This window comes from Battus philenor, unplaced genomic scaffold (genome assembly GCF_028537555.1).
Source record: "Battus philenor isolate CCGP_79_NKW_IND1 unplaced genomic scaffold, ilBatPhil1.0.hap1 SCAF_22, whole genome shotgun sequence".
Taxonomy (NCBI): Eukaryota; Metazoa; Arthropoda; class Insecta; order Lepidoptera; family Papilionidae; genus Battus; species Battus philenor.
Window position 1 is genome coordinate 2,831,647 of NW_027181685.1, and position 24,235 is coordinate 2,855,881.

The 24,235-nt window shown below is 35.4% G+C and overlaps 1 protein-coding gene across 1 annotated transcript in view; it reads left to right on the plus strand.

The window, feature by feature from the left end:
• The window catches only part of Sbf (SET domain binding factor), a 113,550-nt gene that overhangs the window by 20,114 nt on the left and 69,201 nt on the right, over positions 1-24,235 (plus strand). The gene's annotated exons all lie outside the window — the stretch shown is intronic.

Consider the following 24,235-nt stretch of genomic DNA (forward strand, 5'->3'; position numbering starts at 1 on the left):
GTGTTGTTGTATTTAGTGCTACCCAGACATAATAAATACTTCATTCGTTCGTTTACGATGTGCCTTACAAGAAGGTTCAAGATCAAAGAGCGATAGAGAGGGCTATACTCGGGGCTTCGCTAGAAGATCAAATTAGAAATAAGATCCGTAGAACAAGACCGACATAGATAGAAGAATTGCTCGTTTAAAGTGGCAAGCAAGCAACGTCCGTTAGAGCTGAAAGGTTCGCGGGTAAAGATTACGACTTAGTAGATGCGGTGTGGGTAGGTCCTCCCTGTAGACAGACTATGTCGTCGCAGCAAGTCCCTGGATGCGGGCAGCACATGACCAGTTATCATTGTGATCTTTGAGGCCTCTGGACCTTGGAGTGGGTCTCTATCGGCTGACGTGATGATAATAACTTAATTTCTTAATTGATTAACCTCATAATAATAAACAACGATTACTTACAAAAATAAATTTTATTACGCGATACATAATAACCCAACGATAATCTTCACACGGTTTTTTTAAAAGTATTAAATGATTGTCAGAATCTTTCTCGTGCCTTAGAGTTATCAACAAAAAATTCCCGAGTTGGTAGGGCCGTTCTCATGTTTTCCGCTTAGCAACACATTTGTAGATTTAATCTTATCTAAATACATCGGTAGACTACCTCGTTATTTTTGGCTCGGTACATTACATAGAAAAATTGAACTCAAGTTTTGTACACGTGTTACGGTTCGAGAAAAATATACACCTATCTCCCGATTTACACGGTACTTGTTTTACACGTTTTCGCTTTTACACGGTTTACCAAATAAGTTTTTTTTTGTTTTAATAACCGATTTTATAACCAACTCTCATAATGTAAATATTTCTGCTTCAAACATCGAATCGGCACAAATAACTTCGAGTGATTAAAGTGAATTCTAACCTTCGATTCCGAAAAAAAGAATGAGAGTATTTTCTTTTTCGTTCTTCTGTTTAATGTATTGTAATTAAATAAAAAAAACAGTGTTTCTGTAACATATTAAACATTTTAACTTGTCAATGCATTTTATTTTTATTTCTGTGTACATCTAAAAATATTGAAAAAAATCACAACTGTTAAATAGAAAAATTATGCATTTTCTGCAAGCTTTTCGATTTACACGTTTTTCTCAGGAACGTATCTACCGTGTAAATCGGGGGATAGGTGTATTTTTATTTTACAAAATTTACTAAATGTTGCTACCAGTTATGTTACGAATATATAAGTGTGAAATGGTCCGAAAGTAAAGTATGTCTTTTATTACGAAGAATATGCTAAAGACGTTCTGAAGTTTATCATCATCATTTTTGCCGTTTAATGTCCAATGCCGGACATAGGTCTTCACCAAAGATTACTAATATCACTGGCTGTAAGTGACTTACATATTCCGATTACCTCCCTGCCAGCAAGATCGCCTGTTCACTTAAAATAAAAGCCATAATTTGTACGGAAGCCTACGTTTTCATTTTGCTTTATAAAAATATTATATATTTACTAGCTGATCCCGCAAACGTTGTTTTGCAAAAAAAAATTGATATTTTAATTTACAAATAAAAAATAAGGGTTGATCGTAGAGGGGTGAAAATTTATGGTTGTATGTATTCTTGTATGCTGTATCATGAAAAAAATAAAAACAAAAAATTTCGTTAAAAAAATAAAAAATGTTTTTTAAGTGTGAACAACCTTTATCACTTAGGGGTATAGAAAATAGATAGTAGCCGATTCTCAGACCTACTGAATACGCATATTAAATTTGGTAAAAATCAGTCAAGCCCTTTCAGAGGAGTTCAAGTTCGAACACCGTGACACGAGAATTTTATATATTAGATTTATTGTCAAGCGCTAAGCTCCTCAATATGTATCGCATAGATATGTTCCACGTTTATACAGACATGTGTAGAATAAATACATTTTCCAGCAAATAAACAAAAGGCTCGCTAGGTATCTGATCGCGGCATCGGAATGCCATTGTGATATGAATGCCTATGGGCTCCATTGACGCTCCACTTCCGATAGATAACGCCCGCGTCACACCGCCCGCACTTGTCAAGGACGGGTGATACTGTGGGAAATGGGTGAACGTGTTTCTCCTTCACTATTTATCTGTATCACGGAATTTTTTTTGTAAGAAGAAAAAATTTAAATTTTGTCGTTGATACAGTTACTTTATCGATGTGACTAAGTAGATGACAGTTCCACTCAAAAATAACTTTAGAAATTGAGGCACCTGTTTAAAACTATTTTTAAGTTATTTTCATGTGAAATCCGAGACTTACGAAGTGTTATCAGGACTTATTATTACAGATAATAGGATAATTACTGTGTTTTTTTACACACCGCAAAATAGTGTTGTGTGCAACATTGTTTATTTTGTCCACAAAAATGCTACGTAGTCCTTCTTTTCCTGTCCAACTAGAGACAATCTTCTCTTCGGAATAATTAAAAGGATATGCTTGGGTTGTCTCCACGAGATCCATTCAGGATTGAGGAAATCCGTAGAAGAATGAAATTAGCAGTAGGCAAGCCACATAGCGCGCAGAACAGATGGCCATAGGATCATCCATCATTGACGGCCATAGATTCATCAATCAGACCATCAGGATTCTGAAGACCACGAACGGGCAAGCGCAGTGAAGGACTTTGACCCACAAGGTGTACAGATGACTTTGTTAATGTCGTCGGAAGACGCTGGTCGAGGTCTTAGTCCAGCCGTGGACGTTCAAAGACTCTAATAGCGATGAAAAGAATATAGTTAGAAAAAAAATAATTGTGACAATAGTCTGCGATATCGCGTCGCCGTAACAAAGCGGACTCGTTAATTCGTAGCGGTCCGTTAGTGCGTAACGTTTGCTCGCGGCGAGCACACGCCCCATGTTTATTTATAAGGATCGCTTCCGGCGTTTGTTTATAGCCGCTGCGCCTGCGCCGATGGGCTTGGAATTCAACTTATTGCCGGATTAAAGACGTCTGCCATTTTCTATTGAGAACTCTTGGTTATATAATTAGTAGCAACTATAATTAAACAGTCAAGTACCTAGTACTATCATGTAGTATTGTATAGCCCTGTAATGTTACCACTGTAATAAAAGAGTCAGGAGGCTTTGTATTCCAGAATACTATCTCTATGAAAGCATGAATGTAGGGTACAGTAATATACCAAACATTGGTGACCCCTGTAAATGTACAAGGCGCTGTATCTGATATCTTTGAAAATCCGTGTATGTATGCCGTGAAAGAAACGAAATTAATTCACACAATTCATTTATTCACTGGCTGTACCTCGCGAGGAGTTTTCCACGAGGATTTGAAAAAAAAATATTTTGTTTATTTTTTCCTTTTTATTTTAATTATGTGAGTCGGACATAAATTTCGCAATTTACATAAACTCTTAGTTCACTCACAACTCGAAACGTCATCATTCATTCGCTGTTTCAATTCAAATAAGCATCAACTGTCAAGGCTTTATATTTAATACATTGTAATGACAGTGGCGCCATCTGTCGAAAGTTATTCATACAAACTTAGAAACCTTCGCGGGTCCATGCACAATAATTTTGCTAAAGATCATCACATGATCAAGTGCGTAATTTGTGTTTCTATAACGGACATACAGATAAACATTCCTTTTTATATATATAGATATCTTAAGATACAAAGTTCAGTAAAACTTCAAAAAGCTCTCTTCCGACAAAGCGTAGATTGGATAGAATGATAAATTTCAAGGGATATTTATACCGCCAGAGAATAGAAAATAAAAAGCGCCGGTCACTACAGTATTAAATATGTAAAGAAATTCAGATACGTGTATACGTATGTAACGTATATATTTATTTGAAATAATATAACTTAAATAAATTTTAAATGGATGGATAGCCTCGTGTGATAAAACTGACCATTGTACTCTGTTTTTGTATTATGAAACCATTTAAATGTACCTTAGCTTGTAAACGGTATTTGTAAATTATTTGGGTATTAATTATTATTAAGGTAGTAGGGCGCAGAGTGTAAAATAGTCTACTTGCCTTATATAAATTTTAAGTTAGCGAAGCTTAGAACTCGCGGGGAACTCCCAACTCAGGTAGCTGCTATATACTACTATTTTACCTGACTGGGAGGTCGCCAGATCGTTTCGGTTTTCGGCGTGCGCTCAATCGAGTGACTTGGCTCAAGGTAGTGGGCCGAATCTCGACCAAGTTGGTTCCTATTTCCTGGCTTATAACACTACTACCAGTTCCGGAAGTTAATTCTATCGAGGTGTTTCGAGAATGTATGAGAAGTGAAGTTGTCCAATTTTAAAATCTACGGGTTTTCTTGCGTAGTTCTGTTTTTTTTTTTTATTGAGCAAGATACCGTGAGGGTCTAGTGAGTACATCTAAGTTTAATTTATTTAAAATATCTGTTATGTATGTAGTTATAAAATACTCTACACAGGAATTATGTACAAAATATAATAGATACATTAGACATAATATAGCACATAGGTAAAAAAGACTCGATAAATATTATTTACAATACCCCTCCACTTTTTCTTTTGCAAGGTGTAATTTAGGTGGCTTTTCTATCTCCGCCGCGGGTACAATTTAGTTCCGGTCTAAAAGGCAAAGCTAGCGAAGGCATGCTCGTCAGAAAAGACATTTTAAACTTCAGCGGCGAACGCAAACAAGGCGCTATAGAAGGCTTTTTCAGGGAAATTCCATAAAAGGTTATGCAGGTTGAAGAAAGTAACAAATTTATTGTTACGTGTCGAATTGTGTTCCATCTCGTTTTTTTAATATAAAATCCTTCACAGCACCACCGTTGATTATTTTATTTTATGAATCTGTTTAATTTCTGATTTCTCAGTAGATCAGCATTCCAGAGTTTGGTAGCTTACTACTTATAGTGTTTAAATAATCGACCTGTACGTGTTAGTGCCTACTTGAATGAAGTTCTTATCACGCATGAAGTGTGTGGGAGGTGATTGACAAGACGCACACGAAATATCTAAGAACGGACGGCTTGACGGTTGTCTGCCTTTCACATCTTGCCGCTTACATATCACAAAGGGGACTATAATTTACGTGGAAATGGTAGTTGCTGTCAGTTAAGTATGTCAGCAATGATACTACACGGGGTGCGATTGACAAAACGCACATGAGATGTTGGAGAACAGACGGCTTGACGTTTGTCTACCTTTCCCATCTTGCCGCTTACATATCACAAAGGGGACTATAATTTACGCGGAAATGATAGTTGCCGCCTGTCAAGCATGTCAGCAATGATACTACAGAGGGTGCGACTGACAAAACGCACATGAGATGTTGGAGAACAGACGGCTTGACGTTTGTCTACCTTTCCCATCTTGCCGCTTACATATCACAAAGGGGACTATAATATACGCGAAAATGGTAGTCGCCGTCTGAAGTATGTCAGCAATGATACTACAGAGGATGCGATTGACAAAACGCACATGAGATGTTGGAGAACAGACGGCTTGACGTTTGTCTATCTTTCCCATCTTGCCGCTTACATATCACAAAGGGGACTATAATTTATGCGGAAATGATAGTTGCCGTCTGTCAAGCATGTCAGCAATGATACCACAGAGGGTGCGATTGACAAAACGCACATGAGATGTTGGAGAACAGATGGCTTGACGTTTGTCTACCTCCGACTAACCTGCTAAAGTAATTGAGCGGTGGACATGACCAGCGCATACTCGCACGCTATAGTTAGGGCGTAATTCCAAATAATACAGTAATGATGTAGTCATTTTGGATTTACGAAGATTCCAGTAGGATTTGACATAATTACAATATTTAAGTTTAAATTAATCTTTTTCCATGGTTTCTTTGTATATATGCCTTATAGACGCACGGAATGCGGAACGGTTTGTATAATATTTATAAATGCGGCACGCGTGTTAATCCTATACAGCGTTGTTAATTTTAGACATTTTTTTTAACTAATATCACAGCTCTGTTAGTTTACACGGTTCTACCGTTTTTGAGTGAGATGTTGGAACGCTTATTTTATTTTTCTTTCAAGTTAATATTAAAAACATTAAATGTGGTTTATACCATAAGTTAAAATTGATATTGCAAGAGGTTCATCGACCGAAGCAATCTAAGAACTTGACGATCTTTCAATCTGGTAGCGGCCCGACACGAGTTTCCCCGGAAGCCTTCGAGCATCGCAACCATGAAATAAGTTTTAGGGTAAACACCCTCTGCGTCCTGCCTTCTCGAAACTTCGGAATCTACAAATGTAACTATGGCAGCAGTGAAAGTTTAGGTGAAACGAATCAAAAGATAATATAAACTAAGGTTAAGTACACCATGGAATTAAATATTTAATGCAATCAGGCGTTACCTCGCGGAAGTCCATCCTAAGTAAGAAAAGGACCAACATTTAGCAACTTCCGCACATGCAGTGGTAGTCGTGCAATGAAATGCACCGCCCGCCAGCCCGCTGTGTCAACAACAGAGTCAAATCTGTGTTTGGCACTAATCGGTGTAACATAACTCTTGAAGATACCCCGTGGAGGGGTGAAACACGTGTTGAGTAATTTGGTAGTGGCGGTTGTGTGATTTGCATTGGTTGCCGCATACGCATTTATCAGCGGGCTGGCGGGCGGTGCATTTCATTGCACGACTACCACTACATGTGCGGAAGTGGCTAAATATTGGTCCTTTTCTTACCCTGGAATTAAATCTGCCTTTTGTGGCGCGAAAAGTTTATTGAATTGAATCGAAGACATTTTCATATTTCATAGCGGCAAATAAATCCGCAAATAAATGCCTACGATCGTAAATTTCCCGATATCCGTTAGAACCGCAGGGTAAAGTAATCAACTTATTTGTCTGCGTATTCATTTTAACGCCTTCGCCCGGCCGCCATCTTGCCTTTTTACGGCCTTTGAAGTTTTTCTGCCTATTCTATGATTCTCGTTTCGTTTGCCTGATTATGTAACTTTTTTATATTTTTATTCGTTTAGCACAACAGTGTTGCGTAATAATTGTCTGTGGTGTTATTTACGTTCTTTTACTTTACAATCAGTAAAATGGTGAAAGTTTTTATTCAGTAAACAAAATGGCCTAGGCAAAAATAAAAAAATTGCCACCGTTGTGGTAGCGAAGAGGATAAGACTCAGCACACGCTTGAGGAGTGTACAGCTTGGGATAAGCTGCGACAAGAACTAACTGACTTTCGGGGAAGGATCTCTCGTTGCCAGGCTTCGTTAGAGCGGCCAAGGAGCGCTGCTGCAAAAAAAGAAGCTGTTGAGAGTGAGAGAGAAAGAACATCTTAGCTCGTCATCAGTCATCGGAGACCTGGACGTCGGAAGGAGTTATACGAAGTCCTTACCAAACCTCCATAACATAGCCTTGACGTCAGATTCCGGGTGGTCCGCAGCACGTATGTCCTGGCCCTGTGACGCGTGACCTAAATCTTTCGTGTTTATGACGGGTGGTGGACTGCAGCTCTATTGTAAGGAGTTGAGGCACTAGGCCACCGTTGAAACTACGGTAGTATGCAAAAGCGTTCTCGTATATTTAACAAATGGCGTTAAAGAAGACCATGCAACAACAACAGCGGAGGTGTATCCCATGCAAGATTTATTCACGAACAAAAGGCATAAATAAAATGTCTATGTAGGCTTGCTGGGAACTTTTAACCTTTGGCTTCATCATCTGGATATGAAGAAGTATTCTTAAGTTAATTATTTGAGTCATAAAGTCAAACACAGTTGTTGCTAAAAGAAGATCTCAAGTAAACTAAACCACACCATAATAATTGAATATTTTTTGACACTGTGTGACAATTTTTGGCATTATTATGTTTCAAGATAACAAACGGACACGCTATGCTGTATATGTATATCAAAAGTCTCGATAGCACTATACAATGTGAAAAATAAACCTGACCTGTTTGTTGTGGATTCTTTTAGGATTATGACACGTTTTAATATCCCTATTTATATGTTAATATGTCATAAGGAAGTTCATATTGATGCTAGATTCTATGAAATTTAGGCTCTCATTGCAGTCTTCTCTTGACGCATTTGAGGATCACGATTTAAGTGGAATATAATATAATATGTATATCTATATGACTATATTTATATTTATTGAGTATACTTTTTCTCTTTACGTGGTACAGTTCTCTCTAGTATTATTATTATGAAAGTCAGATGAATAATAGTAATGAATGAACTGAGTAATGCTGCCGTAGTTTTAATATAATGTGAACCATTAGCTCAGCAAGCGCTTGCTACGAAAACGTACTTACGTATAAGACAGGGGTAGCCAAGCTTGTAGATAAGTTGAGACATTTTTTAAAATTTAAAAATATTTCGCGTGTCGCACTTAAAAGATATTAAGGCTTATATTTATTACAGACATAAATAAAAGTTTGATGGATGCACTTTTTAGCCCGAATCGGTGTTTCAGCAAGGTCTTCCTCGAAGAATGTCACGATGACTAGTGTTGATCTGTCCACATCCAGCGACTTCCGGCGACTTCCAGCGACTTCCGGCGACTTCCAGCAACTTCCGGCTAATTCCGGCGACTTCAAGTCGTAGGTTCACCTAGTTGAAAGCCTTTCTACTCCGCGTCTATCAGCTTGTGATCAATATTTAAATTTCATGAACATAAATTTAAGGTGGAATAAAATGATTTATATAAATACGGTTTCCTGACTGTTGGAACAATTCGACAAATAAAGCCAAAAATAATCCTTCATAAACTCACATGTGGCTCGCGAACCGCTGGTTGGCCAACTCTGGCGTATGGCAACATTTTCAACCGTGACGTCTCGGGAGTTATAGAGTTGGTCCTTATAAAAACATAAATAAATAACGACTTCCGCAACATTACGTCAGGTAAACTGTGACACTGCTGTAGGGGTCCGACAGCTGACGTATTACGTTCACATAAGGTTCAAAATAGCTTGAACAATACAGATGTCTTAGATCGTTAGGTGGGACATAGAGCAGTGACCATTGGTACGATTTATGATAAATTTGATACATTTACATTTCATTTGATTAAATTTATTTTCATTATGTAAATTTAATTGGCGTGTTGTGAAAAACATCGGCTCAAGATTTTAATATATTAAATTGGGTATATGTTTTTAATTCAACCTGATGTTTATACCAAATATGTTTAAAATTTTAAGTTGTAAGTAAGGGAATTTTAATTATATGTAATACCTTTTGTATTTGTCTTTTGTTAGGGGTGTAAACTCTTGTAGGAAATTGTCAGTGAAAATTACCTTAATCAATATTATTAAGTTTTTTTAATTTTGCCGTTAATTGTATACTCGATTGATTATAGTCAAACAAATACTACTAGTTATTTAAAAATAAACTTTCTCAAGTGTTTTGATTAGTGTGAACTTGAGAAATTAAGTGTGAAGTTAAACGTAGTAGTATAAGAATTGTGGTGAAGGATGGATGGTGATGCAAGAAAGGTTTGTAAATAAAAGTTTGAGATGAAATATGAATGACGAGAGAGGAGAAAATTTAACAAGAATTTTTAGAACCGAAAATCAATTAATTGTTAAAGAAATCAAAAGTGCCTGTTTTAACTGTAATAGGAAGATTATTTGGGGAAAATTAAGAAGTTTTTTTTTTAATATATACAAAATTAGAACAATATAGACAAATATATTAAGTGATAAATTTAGTTGTAATAAATTCGTTAGTTAATTTTTACAAAATTTACTTTTATACGTACGTAATTAGGCTTGTGTAACTGTATTTAAGTACACTGTGGCGCGTCATGTCTGAAGTTTCAAATTACCGGTTACGCTCGCTGGCAGCGGGGGTGACGTGGGGAGGTCCGCGTGCATCGGAACGGCCGGAAGGGCGCAATCAGACGCATCAGGTGCCCGCTCGACTGCAAGGGACGCGTCCCGTCGTTGCTTTTATAATCAGAAAGTTATTTTGTCTTAGTGAAATGTACACATTCTACGGATAAATCCACGTAGCCTACACTTTGTTTTTAGTGGACAACGTCGTATACAGAGAGCCGGCGCCGACATACCAGCGCTTATCGGAATAAGTCAGCGCGAATAGGTGCCGAGTTTCTACATACAAAGCACAAAATCAGAGGCAGTCTCATTTCCCACCGAATTGAAAATCTACAGACAAGGCCTATGGACACCCCACGGCTGCAACGATTATGAAGCTAGGTTGCTTTTACATTATTTTTCATCAAATTAAGAAGCAGCTCTTAGGTTGTTTGAGCAGATGCTCCGTCTATTAACCAAGCGTAAGGACCCACAGTATTTTTGTGAGAAAAGAACGTTTATTTAATCGTTTCCTATTGTCAAACTATCAATGTTCCAGCAGGTGCGTCGCTATGTATACATTGTACTGAAATAAACATGACCAAAATTTATGTATCAATGCATTTTGACTCGTTGATCTATTGTTTCTAATATGAGCTTTATAATATAACTATAGTGTTACCGATATCGCTGTATGACGCCTCTGGGATATGTCCACTGAGACGCGGAGGAGTGTCATCGTATGATCAGTCCGCTGCCAAAACCGTCGCGGTGGCGCTGGTGTGCATAAAAGAGAAGTCAAGTGGGGGGCGAAGATAAAAATTCAGCGTCTTCCATTGCACCATACTTGTTCAAGGCGCGGTATTTCGATTTGGTTACTAACGGTGGAGTAAGAAAAAGACCAATATTTAGCCACTTCAGCACATGCAGTGGTAGTCGTGCAATGAAATGCACCGCCCGCCAGCCCGCTGACAAATGCGCATGCGGCAAACAATGCGAATCACACAACCGCCACCATCAAATTACTCAACACGTGTTTCACCCCTCCACGGGGTATCTTCAGGAGTTATGTTACACCGATTAGTGCCAAACACAGAGTATTGACTCTGGCTGAATTTCATTGCACGACTACCACTGCATGTGCGAAAGTGGCTAAATATTGGTCCTTTTCTTACTTAGGATGGACCTCCGCGAGGTAACGCCTGATTCCATTAAATACTAACGGTGAAACCTCCAGACAAAGGACTGACCAAATAAATTGCTTAGCTCATTACAGAAGGTACTATGGAAGTATGGAAGAGTAATATAACTCAACAAAAATTATTTTAATACTAATTTAAAATCCTGTATTAAAACAATTTTACTAATGTTAAATGTTCCGAGTTAGATAAGACCAATTTAGACACATACAATTATGTGAACGTAGTAAAAAGCGAATATATATAGCATGTACTAAATTGATATATAAAAGATAAATAAAACACTAGTACAAAAACGTAAGCTTGGAAGGCTTTAGATTCAAACGTTGAGACTACAGTGGTTTATTGAGAATCTTAACTATTAATCTGAGAATTTTGTTACTTGAACCGTTACTATATGGATATGTAGTAATATATTAGGGGGAAAGTAATGTCGTTTCTGTCGCCATATTTTACAGAATAAAAATCGGTAAAAAAACTTTTAAGTTAAACGGGTTTTTAAATTGTTTTATTTGATACCCATATTGTGGTGGTTGTGGAAAAATATGTACCTAGTCCGCTATATTGGAACGGCGTCTATCTTGAATTTTTAATTTTGACGTAATCATCGTGTTTTACTAATGTAGCCCTTTCATTTGATACCCATATTGAGGGGGTTAAGGAAAAATATGTAATCCGCCATTTTGTATCGGCGGCCATCTTAGATTTATAATGTTATTGAATTATATGATATTATCATCTAAATTAAATGTATTGTATTGTCATCTAAATTAAATGTGTGTACCAAATTTCAGATCAATCTGACAACGGGAAGGTGCTTAAATTCCAATTTCTAATTTTGACCCAAATGAATAAACAAATAAATTCCGTACGGGTCGAACTAAATAAAACCGTTTAAAAACCGATTGATTTTTACTGCTGCGGCATTGAAAAATTGTATACTAGATGGCAAAAGGTTGTTGATAACGAAGGTGAATATATTGTAGATTATAAATAAAAACTTGTTAAAATCTAGCCGTGTGAAAATAACTTAAGAAAGCGACATTACTTTCCGGTCCCCATAATATTTTATTAATTAATAGAATTGATTTTTTGTACATATTTGCGAGGAAACTCCACAAATTTGTCAATTAAGTATAAACGTTTATAGCTGAGTTGCAAATATTTTGCTGCTCGTAACCATATTTTTTATTACGACAGTGAAGTGGGTGGGTTGAATAGCCTTTAAGTACTGTTGCAATTGGACCTGATAGAATAACGTTTGAAATATTATAAAAAATATCAATATATTGGTTAATTGTAGAAGTCTGATGTTCATTATTTCTATAAAAGTAGACCTATCCCCCGATTTACACGGTAGATACGTTCCTGAGAAAAACGTGTAAATCGAAAATTAAAAATTTTCAAGTCGAAACCGTGTAAATCGAAAAGCTTGCAGAAAATCCATAATTTTGCTATTTAACAGTTGTGATTTTTTTTCAATATTTTTAGGTGTTCTCAGAAATAAAAATAAAATGCATTGACAAGTTAAAATACTTAATATGTTACGAAAACACTGTTTTTTTATTATTTAATTACCATACATTAAACAGAAGAACGAAAAAGAAATTACTCTCATTCTTTTTTTCGGAATCGAAGGTTCAAATTCACTTTCATCACTCGAAGTTATTTGTGCCGATTCGATGTTTGAAGCAGAAATATTTACATTATGAGAGATCGTAATAAAATCGGTCATTAAAACAAAAAAAAAAACTTTTTGGTAAACCGTGTAAAAGCGAAAACGTGTAAAACAAGTACCGTGTAAATCGGGGGATAGGTGTATAATATATCTCAATAAAACTGTTTTTGAAACGGCTAAGAAAGCAGATAAAGCGTGTATAAAATGTAATAAAGAACATTAATGTAATATTTTTTTGGTATTACGTTTTGCGAAAAAGGCAACGATTGTCGATCGAGGGTTGCGTAAGTTATTCCGGACGGCAGCAGATCGAGTTCGTTTCATCGGGTTCAACGACCCTTTGACAGCTCTCCACCACTTTGATAAGGGTCTTTAAATACATTCTGCTATTACATCACCGCGCTCCATTTCCCAAACCTAACAAATCTCGTTTCTACATCGCATATCCCTTACTAATGTGATGACTATTAAAATAACGTATTTCGAATATGTATTTATACCTTATGGAAGAACACGAGAAATCGCGGGAGTCCTAAGTTATGTTGACATTTGTGTTTTATATTTATTTATTTTATTTTATGACACCTTTTTTTGTATACCGTACACAATAATTAGAGGAAAAAAAAGAAACTACGTTTATGGTACAAGAGGCGGTCTTATGGCTCGAGGCGATCTCTACTAGACAAGATTTCGATGGAGAACCATAGTGTAGTAAATTCGACGATAATGATGACATTGCAATTGTCATAAATCTTGACATGTATTATACAACATCACACCTGGTTGCAAATAAACAAAAATTTCACAAAAAGTCATATATTAAACTGAAGAACCATAAGATATGAGATTACTTACGGTGGATTATCTCTAGGAGCATAAACTTGAGTCGTCGTCATGTAAAAAGGTTGTTACACAGTGCAGTATTACCTCTGCAATTGAAGCTAACATGGCTTTTTTTTTCAGATTTTCCTGTGTTACGTATCCTTTTGTTACAGTGCCAAATGAAGGTTATGCTGGAGCTTTAGCTAAAACCTTTCTTGCGACGTTTGTTTTAAATTTGACAGTTCAAATGTTTAACTTTGTGCCTCTATTTAAGGTAGAGATGATAAACATCTACAAGCGATCAGCGGATAAAATGGAAAATAATTTGATAGATATAATAATAGATATAGATATAATTAGATAAGCATAGAACATTAAATTAGAGTTAAGGAAGATGTTACTGTTACCAAATTATTAATGCAAAGAAAAATAAATTAAAAATTGTAAAATGATAGTGTCTAGGAGGGATAGCAAAGGATGAGAAGTGATGTGTGAATGGTAAATAGGTATAGAAAAGGCTCAAAGAGAATGTGATGTAAAGAAAGTTAAAATAAAAATTGTCATGTGAATAAATTATTAATAAAATATTGTCCCTGTCCACCCGACAGGGAGACGAGAGGCATACAAGGCTGAGGTCCTTTATCAATTCAGAGGATAACCATTTAGGAGGTTTTAGTGGGTGCGAATCTCAAATAACCCAGTAGGGGGAGCACGCACAACATCATTTATTTACACATATGCTATAGATCATCCACAAACCTATCGTGAAAACCAGTGTGTTCATAGCATTATTTATACAAAAATGCTGAATTTTGTATGAGTATGAGTTGTTTTGTCTAAATATAAACAGAGAGTAACGCGGTCGTGCGAGCGGCGCGGCTGCCCCACTTGGCAATGAACTTGGTCAGCGCCCGTTCCGGATTCCTTCGCCGCTTCTCGTGTACTTGTCTTATTGCTTTTTTTCTTAACGTTGTCCCAAATCACCCGCCGCGACTAACCGGATATGTTAACGAGGTACTTTACGTCATGTTTGCAATGGTTTATATCGAATCGCATTAAAACATAAAAGCATCAATTATTTTGGGGTGAAGTAAAGATATTTAGAAAGAGAAACCCAACATATCTGTACCTCTTCAGCTTGTAGGATTATAGAAACAGTTATGCCGCACTCCCACATAAAAGTGTACGTAATACCCCGCTTTACGCGAGGGATACGTTCCAAAAAAATCGCGTTAACTGAAATTCGCGTATAACGAGGTTTATGATTAAACACAGTCAAAAATTATTACAAAAAAATAGAAATCATTTTAATCAATCACTTTAATTCTAGGAACACTTTATGCAATACATACTCTTATTTTTTACGGAAAAATACATGTATTGTCTTTTGGGTAACGTTTTGTTTACGTTTTTGTAAAATACGTTCATAACACCCAACACTGTTTTTAATTGTTTGACAGATGGTCAAGACACCATAGAGAAGTTGATGACTACATTATATTTATACGCACTCTTTAGCGTAATTCGAGGCATTTGAGCGCGAAATTTGCAATTCGCGTTATAGTGAATCCGCGTATAACGGGGTCGCGTAAGTCGGGGTATTACTTTTAATGTCCGTTAACAAAGGTACGGAAAGCTGTCGTACACTACTTTAGATCGTCAGGAAATGTTACACCGACCAGTGCCAAACACCGAGTGACGCCTCGTGGAGGGGTGAAACACGTGTAGAGTGAATTAACAGTGGTAGTTGTGTTTCGCATTATTTGCCGCACGCGCATTTATCAGCGGGCTGGCGGGCAGTGCACTTTATTGCACGACTATTGCTGCATAGCGGAAGTAGCTAATATATATATATTAGTCCCTTTCTTAGTTACATATTTATTTCTAATAATATAAAGAGGTTTATTCTGAATGCACCATGCTACCTTTAATGTGGAGACGTAAAAAATGTCAAGGTGCAAACACTCCTTAAAATCATACAGTGGATGGTAGTAATGCAGTGTTATATTGCAGTTAAATCAGCGGTGCGTAAGCTTTGTGTTCCGGTTCGTAGGGCGCCGTAACTGGAGAAGGTACCGGGTTAATAAGGTACCGTTTCATCTTTGAAGCGACCACACTGGCTGCGGGGCTCGGGATTTAATATTTTTATATCCTTGTTAAGTCGGTTTTGTAAAGAATAGTAAATCACGAACCATCGTATACAGTATAGCACTACAACTGGCAGTTTAAAAATAATTTTAAAATTAGAACGATTACTAATTTAATTTTAGATTTTCAAGTAAAATATGTCACTCTGTCAATTAATACAAATAATTACGTTTTAACCCTTGAGGCATGGAATTTTAGAAAATGAAAATACCCATGTTGCACAGAAATTTTATTTCGTTAAAAATTTAACAAAATTGGTGTGTTATTATTAATAACAACGATATAAAAAAGTAAAAAAAAATAGTTCTGTAATTAACTACTAAAAATTTTCGGTTTCAACATCATGAACCTGTCATATGATGATAAACCTTGCCAGCGTATATTTTTAACAATTGCTAATGGTGTTGCCAATTACTTTAAATAATAAAGTTCAGAAAAAAATATATGAGCGCGCAACTATTCCAATATTTCCAGGTGGGTCGAGAAATGTCCCACGATGTGTTATTACGCATCAAAAAGGTGGGACATTTTTAATACCAGCGTGCCCCAAAGGGTTATGCACCATTGTAAATTTTAACATGTGAAAATAAATAAATATTTTTTTTACATTATTATTTACGATTGTCATCGCAGCCAATCACGATAGACTTTGACTGTACAATAGGAATACGATAAACTATTTTATGTCAAATAATTTATGAGTTTCATATATGCATTCGTCTTAGTTCTGTTTTTGGTATTCTAAATCACCTTTCTTTATCATTCTTTGAGAAAAGATGAACATATTTTAAAATTGTTTTCTCAAAGCTATATAATATATGTATATATACAATTAAAAGTAGTAGTTGCCGTGTGTTTGTTTACAATGAACAAGAAACGTTTTTAATTGGTTACTTTTTATTGCTTATTAGTTCGCCTTTGACCACCAACTTGTCTGTTGGAAAATTACGATGTGGTCGATGTTACTTAACCGATTTTGATTTTTTTTTTAATTAAGAAAATAAGATTACTTTAAAATTAAAAAAAAATTATATATAACCTTAGAAATTCCGCAATGAGGTCATGAATACTTTATAGATACGGGTGGTTTATTCTGAAGAAAGAGGGGAAGAAATGCACCAGGATATTCTATTATAATCAAGACAATACAGCGTCTGTAGTGTTAGCTTATTATTTGTTAAACAAGGCATTACTATTGTACAAACAGAATGGATTATCATTGTCTGATTCTGAATAATTAGCGTCAACTACAACCGCAGCGGAGTAACAAACGTAACTTGCATCACGAGTATCGCTGTGAAATCTAACCTGCCTTCAAGTTCATGAATACAAATGAACGCTAGTGTTTTGCACCCGGCCTCGCGCGCCGGATTCATATTTTAACAGTCTCACATCAACAAGTCAGGAAACTAGATTTGTGTGATTAACATTCATTATTCACTAAACCTGTATAAATTAATATATTTGTTTATTAGATTGATATTAATGTATTTTTAACACAACGATGGACGTGTTAACTATTGCAAATATGCTTAAAAAGTGTGCATAAGTATTTTATCTCTGCATATAAGAATGAATCATTACATTATTTTTCTTGGTCACTCCATAATTTGAAAACGTTCTCTGCTTTCCTAAGTAATATATATATATATATATATATACATACATACATGTGTGTGTGTGTGTGTCTTGAAAGACGGGTCTTTGATGGACAACACAAATTTTGCACAGAGAATCTAATAAGTTTGATTGGCATTAGTCATAGCATGTATACACTAAGTTATCATTACATAAGTTATCTTAAGTGTAAGCCTATAGGTTGCACCAAGTGTGTCATATACAGTAAGTACTTAATACTTAAGGTTTCCCAGTTAATTGTTATTGATCGTGTACGTTTTTTCATCTTCGTATCAAGACTGGCTCGAGCAAACTCATTACTCATCGTCCGCGGTATAGATTGCCAATACCCGACAAAAGCCGATATTATTCCCGGGAGAGCTTATAAATTGTGTGGCAGACAGTTCGCCTTTGTCCCGGCTCCGCCTGCCCGTGGTTATAGGAGCTCCGCTAAATGTTCAATTTATGGTGTAATAATAGAATGTTATAATAGATGCTCGATTTGGGGCGTAACGCTGTTCCTTGAGTATGTGGTATACAATGTTTCTTCAGAAAAAACTTGAGAAAATATTGCGTTATAAAACTTCATATTTCATTCATGTCTAAATAAGGAATATACTTACTAGAAAAGATGTTATTTCTTAGCATTCCATGGATTTAGCGTGTGTAGGGTTGTAGAGAGGAACAGGGTGCTGTGGTGCATTGTCGTTTCAGCCCATAGACGCCCTCTGCAAGGTGTAGGCCTCCCCCAAGTATATCTTATACTAATACAATTTTATACAAAATATATCTATGGGAGATATACTATAATCTCCACGCTTGGCAGTCGGGTTGGCGGTCGTAGTGTGGTGTTATAGTACGCAGGGGGACACTGATGCCCATCTTCCGTAAACTTAAGTAAGAAAAGGACCAATATTGAGCCACTTCCGCACATGCAGTAGTAGTCGTGTAATAAAGTGCACCGCCCGCCAGCTCGCTGATAAATGCATATGCGGCAAACAATGCGAATTACACAACTACTACCGTTAAATCACTCAACACGTGTTTCACCCCTCCACGGGGCATCCTCAGGAGTAATGTTACACCGATTAGTGCCAAACACAGAGACACAGAGACTTCCGTAAACTTGTTTGTAAGCAGTAACAATCCTTTATAATAAATGCACAAAGTGTGAATTACATATATAAGACTATCCCGGAAATCGAACCTGCGACAAAAAATCGCGAAATGGTTTAAATCGACCATCATACATTTCTCAATGCGTTCACCTGTAAATGATCCTACTAATGTTGTTTTTAGAAGGTCGTTCCAGAAATGAGCTGATATTTACTCTTGACATGTCTGGATCCTTCAGCGGGTTATAGAGATTTGCCTGTTATACCTCGCGCTGCAATCGTATAAAAATTTACTATGAATTATATCGTTATCTTTGGAATTTATTTCTCTTTAAGTACACACGCATTTGACCGATTATTTACTTTACACTGAGTATTGTGTAATATATATGTAAATATAACTAGACGTTCAACTTATTCAGAAGTGAACTTTGCCTAGATAAGAATAAACGGGCATATACTCTAATCTGTACTATTAATATTTTTAATGACATTTTTTAAAATTATTTGTTTAAAATTGTTCAAACGTGTCGGACGGTATCAATGAGCATGTTTAATATTCTTTGAAGTCTAAGAACTGGTGAATTAACTCAAAGCATCGGATTGTGTAAGTGATATATTTACCATAATTTCTCAAACAAAAGCATGAACAATGTCTGGATGATCAATACGCGGGTAAAAGCGATTAAAATTTCAACCGTCTACTACCGTTTTGTTGTGCAAAGGTTGAGTTTTATTTCAATATTGAACCTAACAGATAATTTATTTATTAGATAAGTTTACCAGTTATAAACTGGATAACCATCGCGTCCTCATTGTATGTGTAAATATATTAACATTGATAAATCATTACGATAAAATTTATATATAAGGTTACAGTTAGAGTTTTGAATTGAAAACTTGAATTGTATAGCTTCGAAAATGGAACAGATAAAAAATAATGCATTTACTTTGATTTTTTTACTTTTGCATGTGTCTATATATGATAGTTAATATCTTAATAATTCTTTGTTATATCAAACTCAAAGGACCAACATTGTAAGGTGTTTGGAAGTAGGATAATGTTTATAGGATTGGTGTATACATACTCTTGAAATGAAAACTAAGACTGGGCTGATGAAATGCCGCAGTGTTTTTATTCAAAAACGTTATGTAAACTTACTTGGAAAAGACATTTGTCTCTGACAAAGTAAATATTACAAGGTAACAATATTGAGTATATGCTGCAAACTAAGGATCATATTATTTAGGAATGTAGACGAAGGAGACGATGTGTCAATAAGAGCAGAACGTGAAGAAATGAAAGATTTTGTGAAGAAGAGAGAAGGAATTTGTGAGGAAAGAACAGAGAAAGAGCAAAGAAATATATATTTACATTCGCATTGTAACGTTCCGGCTTAAAAAAGCACAACGAACAAGTATTTTTATAAAAATTTAAGTGGTGATAACACGTTTAAAGAGATTCTGGTTATTTTCCAGAGTACAGAAGATGACCGAGAGAGTTTAAGTGGGTACAACCACATATAATGACTACCTGGGGGTAGCGTATTTGGTGTAGGTCAAAGACTTGTCCAAGAAATCGACCAAAACAAATTTATGGTAGAGACCCAAACCGTTCATCGAACCGAACTCAAAGAAAACAGGAGTAGAATAGAGTATACTTATATTGTTCTAGTTAAGCAAGGCGGCACGGGTTTTTTTCTGTTTTATGTGTACCTGTTCTATTGGAGATGTCGACACACCTTTAACCCTCAAATGCATAATGATGTAAAACTCCAACATACCGCTTAAACGTAAAATTAGTACTACACTTGAAAGTAAATTAATAATTTTGTTTATCTGCAATATAATTTGCAGTAAATTCTGCAATTTTTTTAAAAATAAGTAAAATAAATATTATATACATTTTTTTTTCAAATTTTCCCTGAATTTTAGTGTATTTATCTGCAAGATAAATATATTTTTAAAGTAAAAATGCATTTAAGGGTTAAACTACCAGGGTCGATCTTTGAACAGTTATAGTGGCTATAATCTTCATTAATTTGTTTCACCTCACAAATATATAAATAAACCAAGATATAAATAATAAGTTAGTACGTCCCATAAGCAAGTTATTTTAAAACCTACGTTGTCCTTCAACCCGGAACAGAGTTCATTTCATAAATCGTTGACGTTAATAAAACATAAGCATATTGATAAGTGTACAGAATGAGACAGCGTTGAATTATGCGGGCTGGCGGAGCTGTGTGTTGGCTTCCAGCGCTATTCGATGTATCGCGCAACAAACATCTCATACAGCGCACCACAAAATTTTGATAAATATATAAGAATGTAGCTGATTTTTATGTGAGGTCACTAGCTGTAGACTGGGAAATTATATTTTAATTCAATACAGATTGTATAATATAAACAATACTGCAAACACAGTCATTGGTTTATTTTTAAAACTAGGTATGTTATGTTAAATCAGTGGCTTGTTTATCTTTTATGTTCAAAGAAATATGAAAATAAATTACCAATTGCGAAGTATGGTGTTATTGAATTATTGAAATCTTTTAAACGATATTTCTGGACCGGGAGTTACTGTTTTAAAATGATTTAACCCTTTTTATATATCGTGAATAACAAACTATGATCTGTTTTGCGCAATTTTGGTATATGAAATTCACTGTGCGACTATGCTTTAAATGATTGAGTGGGATTGTAAAAATAAATATGTTACGTGCATTACAATTTTGCAAAATTTATCACAAAGATTTTGTTAATATCTTGTTATATAAAGGCTATAATTACGTGATAGGGATATACTACTAATATACGAGATTTTTTTAGTTTTTTTCTTTGTCATATCTACTTAGCTTTTGATCAATTCAAGATACTTTAAAATTTTACTTATGTTAGGTTATATTGTCCACTTGTCCCTCAACAGATTCCTCCACTGTAAGCATAAGATGAAGTTTTTTAGTTTGTCGGTCACATAGCTAGAAAAAGCACTGAAGTCCTGAAAGGTAGATGGACGGCGACCATAAGGCCGCAGCTCCATGCGATTAGATCAGGTCTGAACCTCGTTTGACGCTACAGTGACTGCACTTTCCAAGGATGATCACGATCCTTATTAGAGAGGGAAAGTATACGGAGGAAAAGGAGGTAATATATTGAATTGTTAAATTTGTACTTCTTTTTTTTTCGATTTGATAATATTCCTGAGACAATGAAATCCGATAAAGTTTTTTTTTTCAGTCATCAGTTTTCGGATACCTTTTCTACTATTGTCTGTGTGTATTTCTGTTATTGTCGATTATATTATGAATTTAAAGTTATAATAAAAATTATGCGCTATTAGAAATTTGCGCTTCCATATATTATTAAATTATATAAATAATTCGTGTAACAAATGAGGTAATAAAATGTGATTGCACAATCAAAACACGTTGCGGTCAGAAGCGAGCCGGCGCGGCCCCGGGCTCCCGCCACACATCGTCTTGATAACCCAGATCGTAATATTTATTATTCATAGGTTAGTATAATATTCTGAAATAAATATCTTCGCTGTCATAACTCTATCTTTAGGACGTCTACAGTCGCCGTCCATAGATTCATTCACATCCGACCCAGTTGGAAGTGGTCTGATTCCACCTGTCTTACGAAGACCTTAACAAGTTTGTCTCTCCAACTTGTCGGTGTACATCCTGTATTGCTCTTGTTGGACTTGGACTGTGTCGATTTCTTTCAGTTACATATACCTACTGTATTTTCTGAAGCATTTCAAGTGGTTCATTAGCGTTAAATAGTTAAGTGTAAACACACCCTTATCGTTTTAGTTTGGTATTTTCTAGGAATAATATTGATTTGATATGGTTTCAAATCGTAAAATTTGGTTACGTTAGAAACACTGTCAATCCTTTAGCCCCGGTTCTCTAGTATAGGGTTAAGGTGATCTCTACCTATCGTAAGTTCGATGGCGTCGAGGTCATCAACCTTCATCATCTACTCAATGCCAACCCGAGAAGGGCAGCAACGCGAAGTGGTCTCGTACTGAAGAGCAGCTGAGAGTTCCATAAGTGATCCGGCGCCTTTTTCCAAGGAATCGAAGGCGGCCAGCGAGGGGATTTTGTAGATTGGATTCCCACATAACCCTGTCCTCCCCCCGGAAGACAGCGTATCTTGTGTCTACCCTGAAGATTTCACCCCCAAAACCAAAAAAAGTGGCTAGAAACTTTGCAATGTACCAGCATAACTGTATCGTAATTAAAACATGAATAATTGATATAGACAAATAATTTAGTGATATATGTTTAAATAAATATTATTAAGTAATTTATTATATTATTATATTATTACAAAATTTGATCAGCGGCCTGATTTTTGTGGTAGGTGTTAAAAATTACGATCATACTTCGAATAAAAAAACAGAAAACAATGGATTGTTTATTATAAAATTAAAAGTGTTCGAGCGTGCGAGAGAATACTTGACATTCATTTCCTGTTTAACAAAAGTCATTACTAATTACTACACAAATAGTTACGTTTGTTCTTAATGTAATGTTGTTTTTTAAAATTACTTTTATTTAGCGAGTATTTATAATACTTCTGTTTATATTGTTATTTAAAAATTTTGGTATCTAAAAATAATTGTGCGAAGTTCAGACAGTACATCTTTTAAATTGATGTAATAAAATGTATCCAAGCCTTCAGGGCCTAAATTGTTGTCCTTGGTGTAGCAAATTACAAACATCTCTACTTACTACGCTCGCTGTGATTTATATATATATATATTATACTAAAATTAAAAATACAAATAATTTAAAAATATTTTGCAAGAATAGGAGCGTTTTATATTTTTTTTTTTTGGTGGCTGTTGGTTTACATTTCTAATGTGCGATACGACAAGTTAAACCGGAGCCTTTTTAGGTAATACGGACTGGTTGAAAGTATTAAGTTACAAAGATTTGTTATAAAATAATTTGAAGACATTAGCGCTCGTCACCATAAATTGAGATAAAGACATAGTTAACATAGTAGCGGGGAATTTAATCCCTTTTTTCTTCGGTCTTAATAAATCCAAAAATTCTTTACATACTGTTATTATTTTAATAATTCAACATATTTCAGACATGACGGCAATTGACATATTTAATAAATCAATAAAAAAGCTAAGCAATATCTTTGATAATATATCTATGTCAGAAAGAACAGTCAAAACTTCGTACTGGTAATGATGAATGGGAAAGTTGAGGAAAAACCTCAGTTAGGTCATAGTTATAACGTTTGGTCGTGTTGCTCTCCACGACAGAGACAGGAACAGGTCACGTAGCATAATAAAGATGAAGATAGACTTCAGCGATGAAGGTAACGCAAAAAGGAGGGTAATTAACCTAATTATTGAGAACTTTATTACCGTTTTATGAGTTAAAACCGTGTTAGTTATTTAAAACAAACACGTATATACTATAACGAGCCCGAACGAACCGAAACCTTTTAGTGCTGAGCGAAAAAGAGATGTTTATGCGAGAATAACCGGCCGAATGTCACAGTTTTACTAGTGTTTGGGAAAATGCGCATAAAAACCTAACGAGAAACAATACTTACATGATTCAAAAAGCAATGTACTTTGAATGAAATAGATAACAAAAAATTGATACTAGTTTTTCACTAATCATTGAAAATTGTATAAATAAATACGATATAAAACTTCATAAAGTAGTAAAAGTTGAGTTTTCTCTTACAAAACGTCTTTTGTTCATTATTTTATATGGAACAATTATTATGAAGTATATTTCGGAAAACTTTCATAAGGGCCTAAAAGTCAAAGCAAATGTCGCCAAAGTGGAAGCTGCTGAAGCGGCCACTATCGGTGTTTATGTTAGAT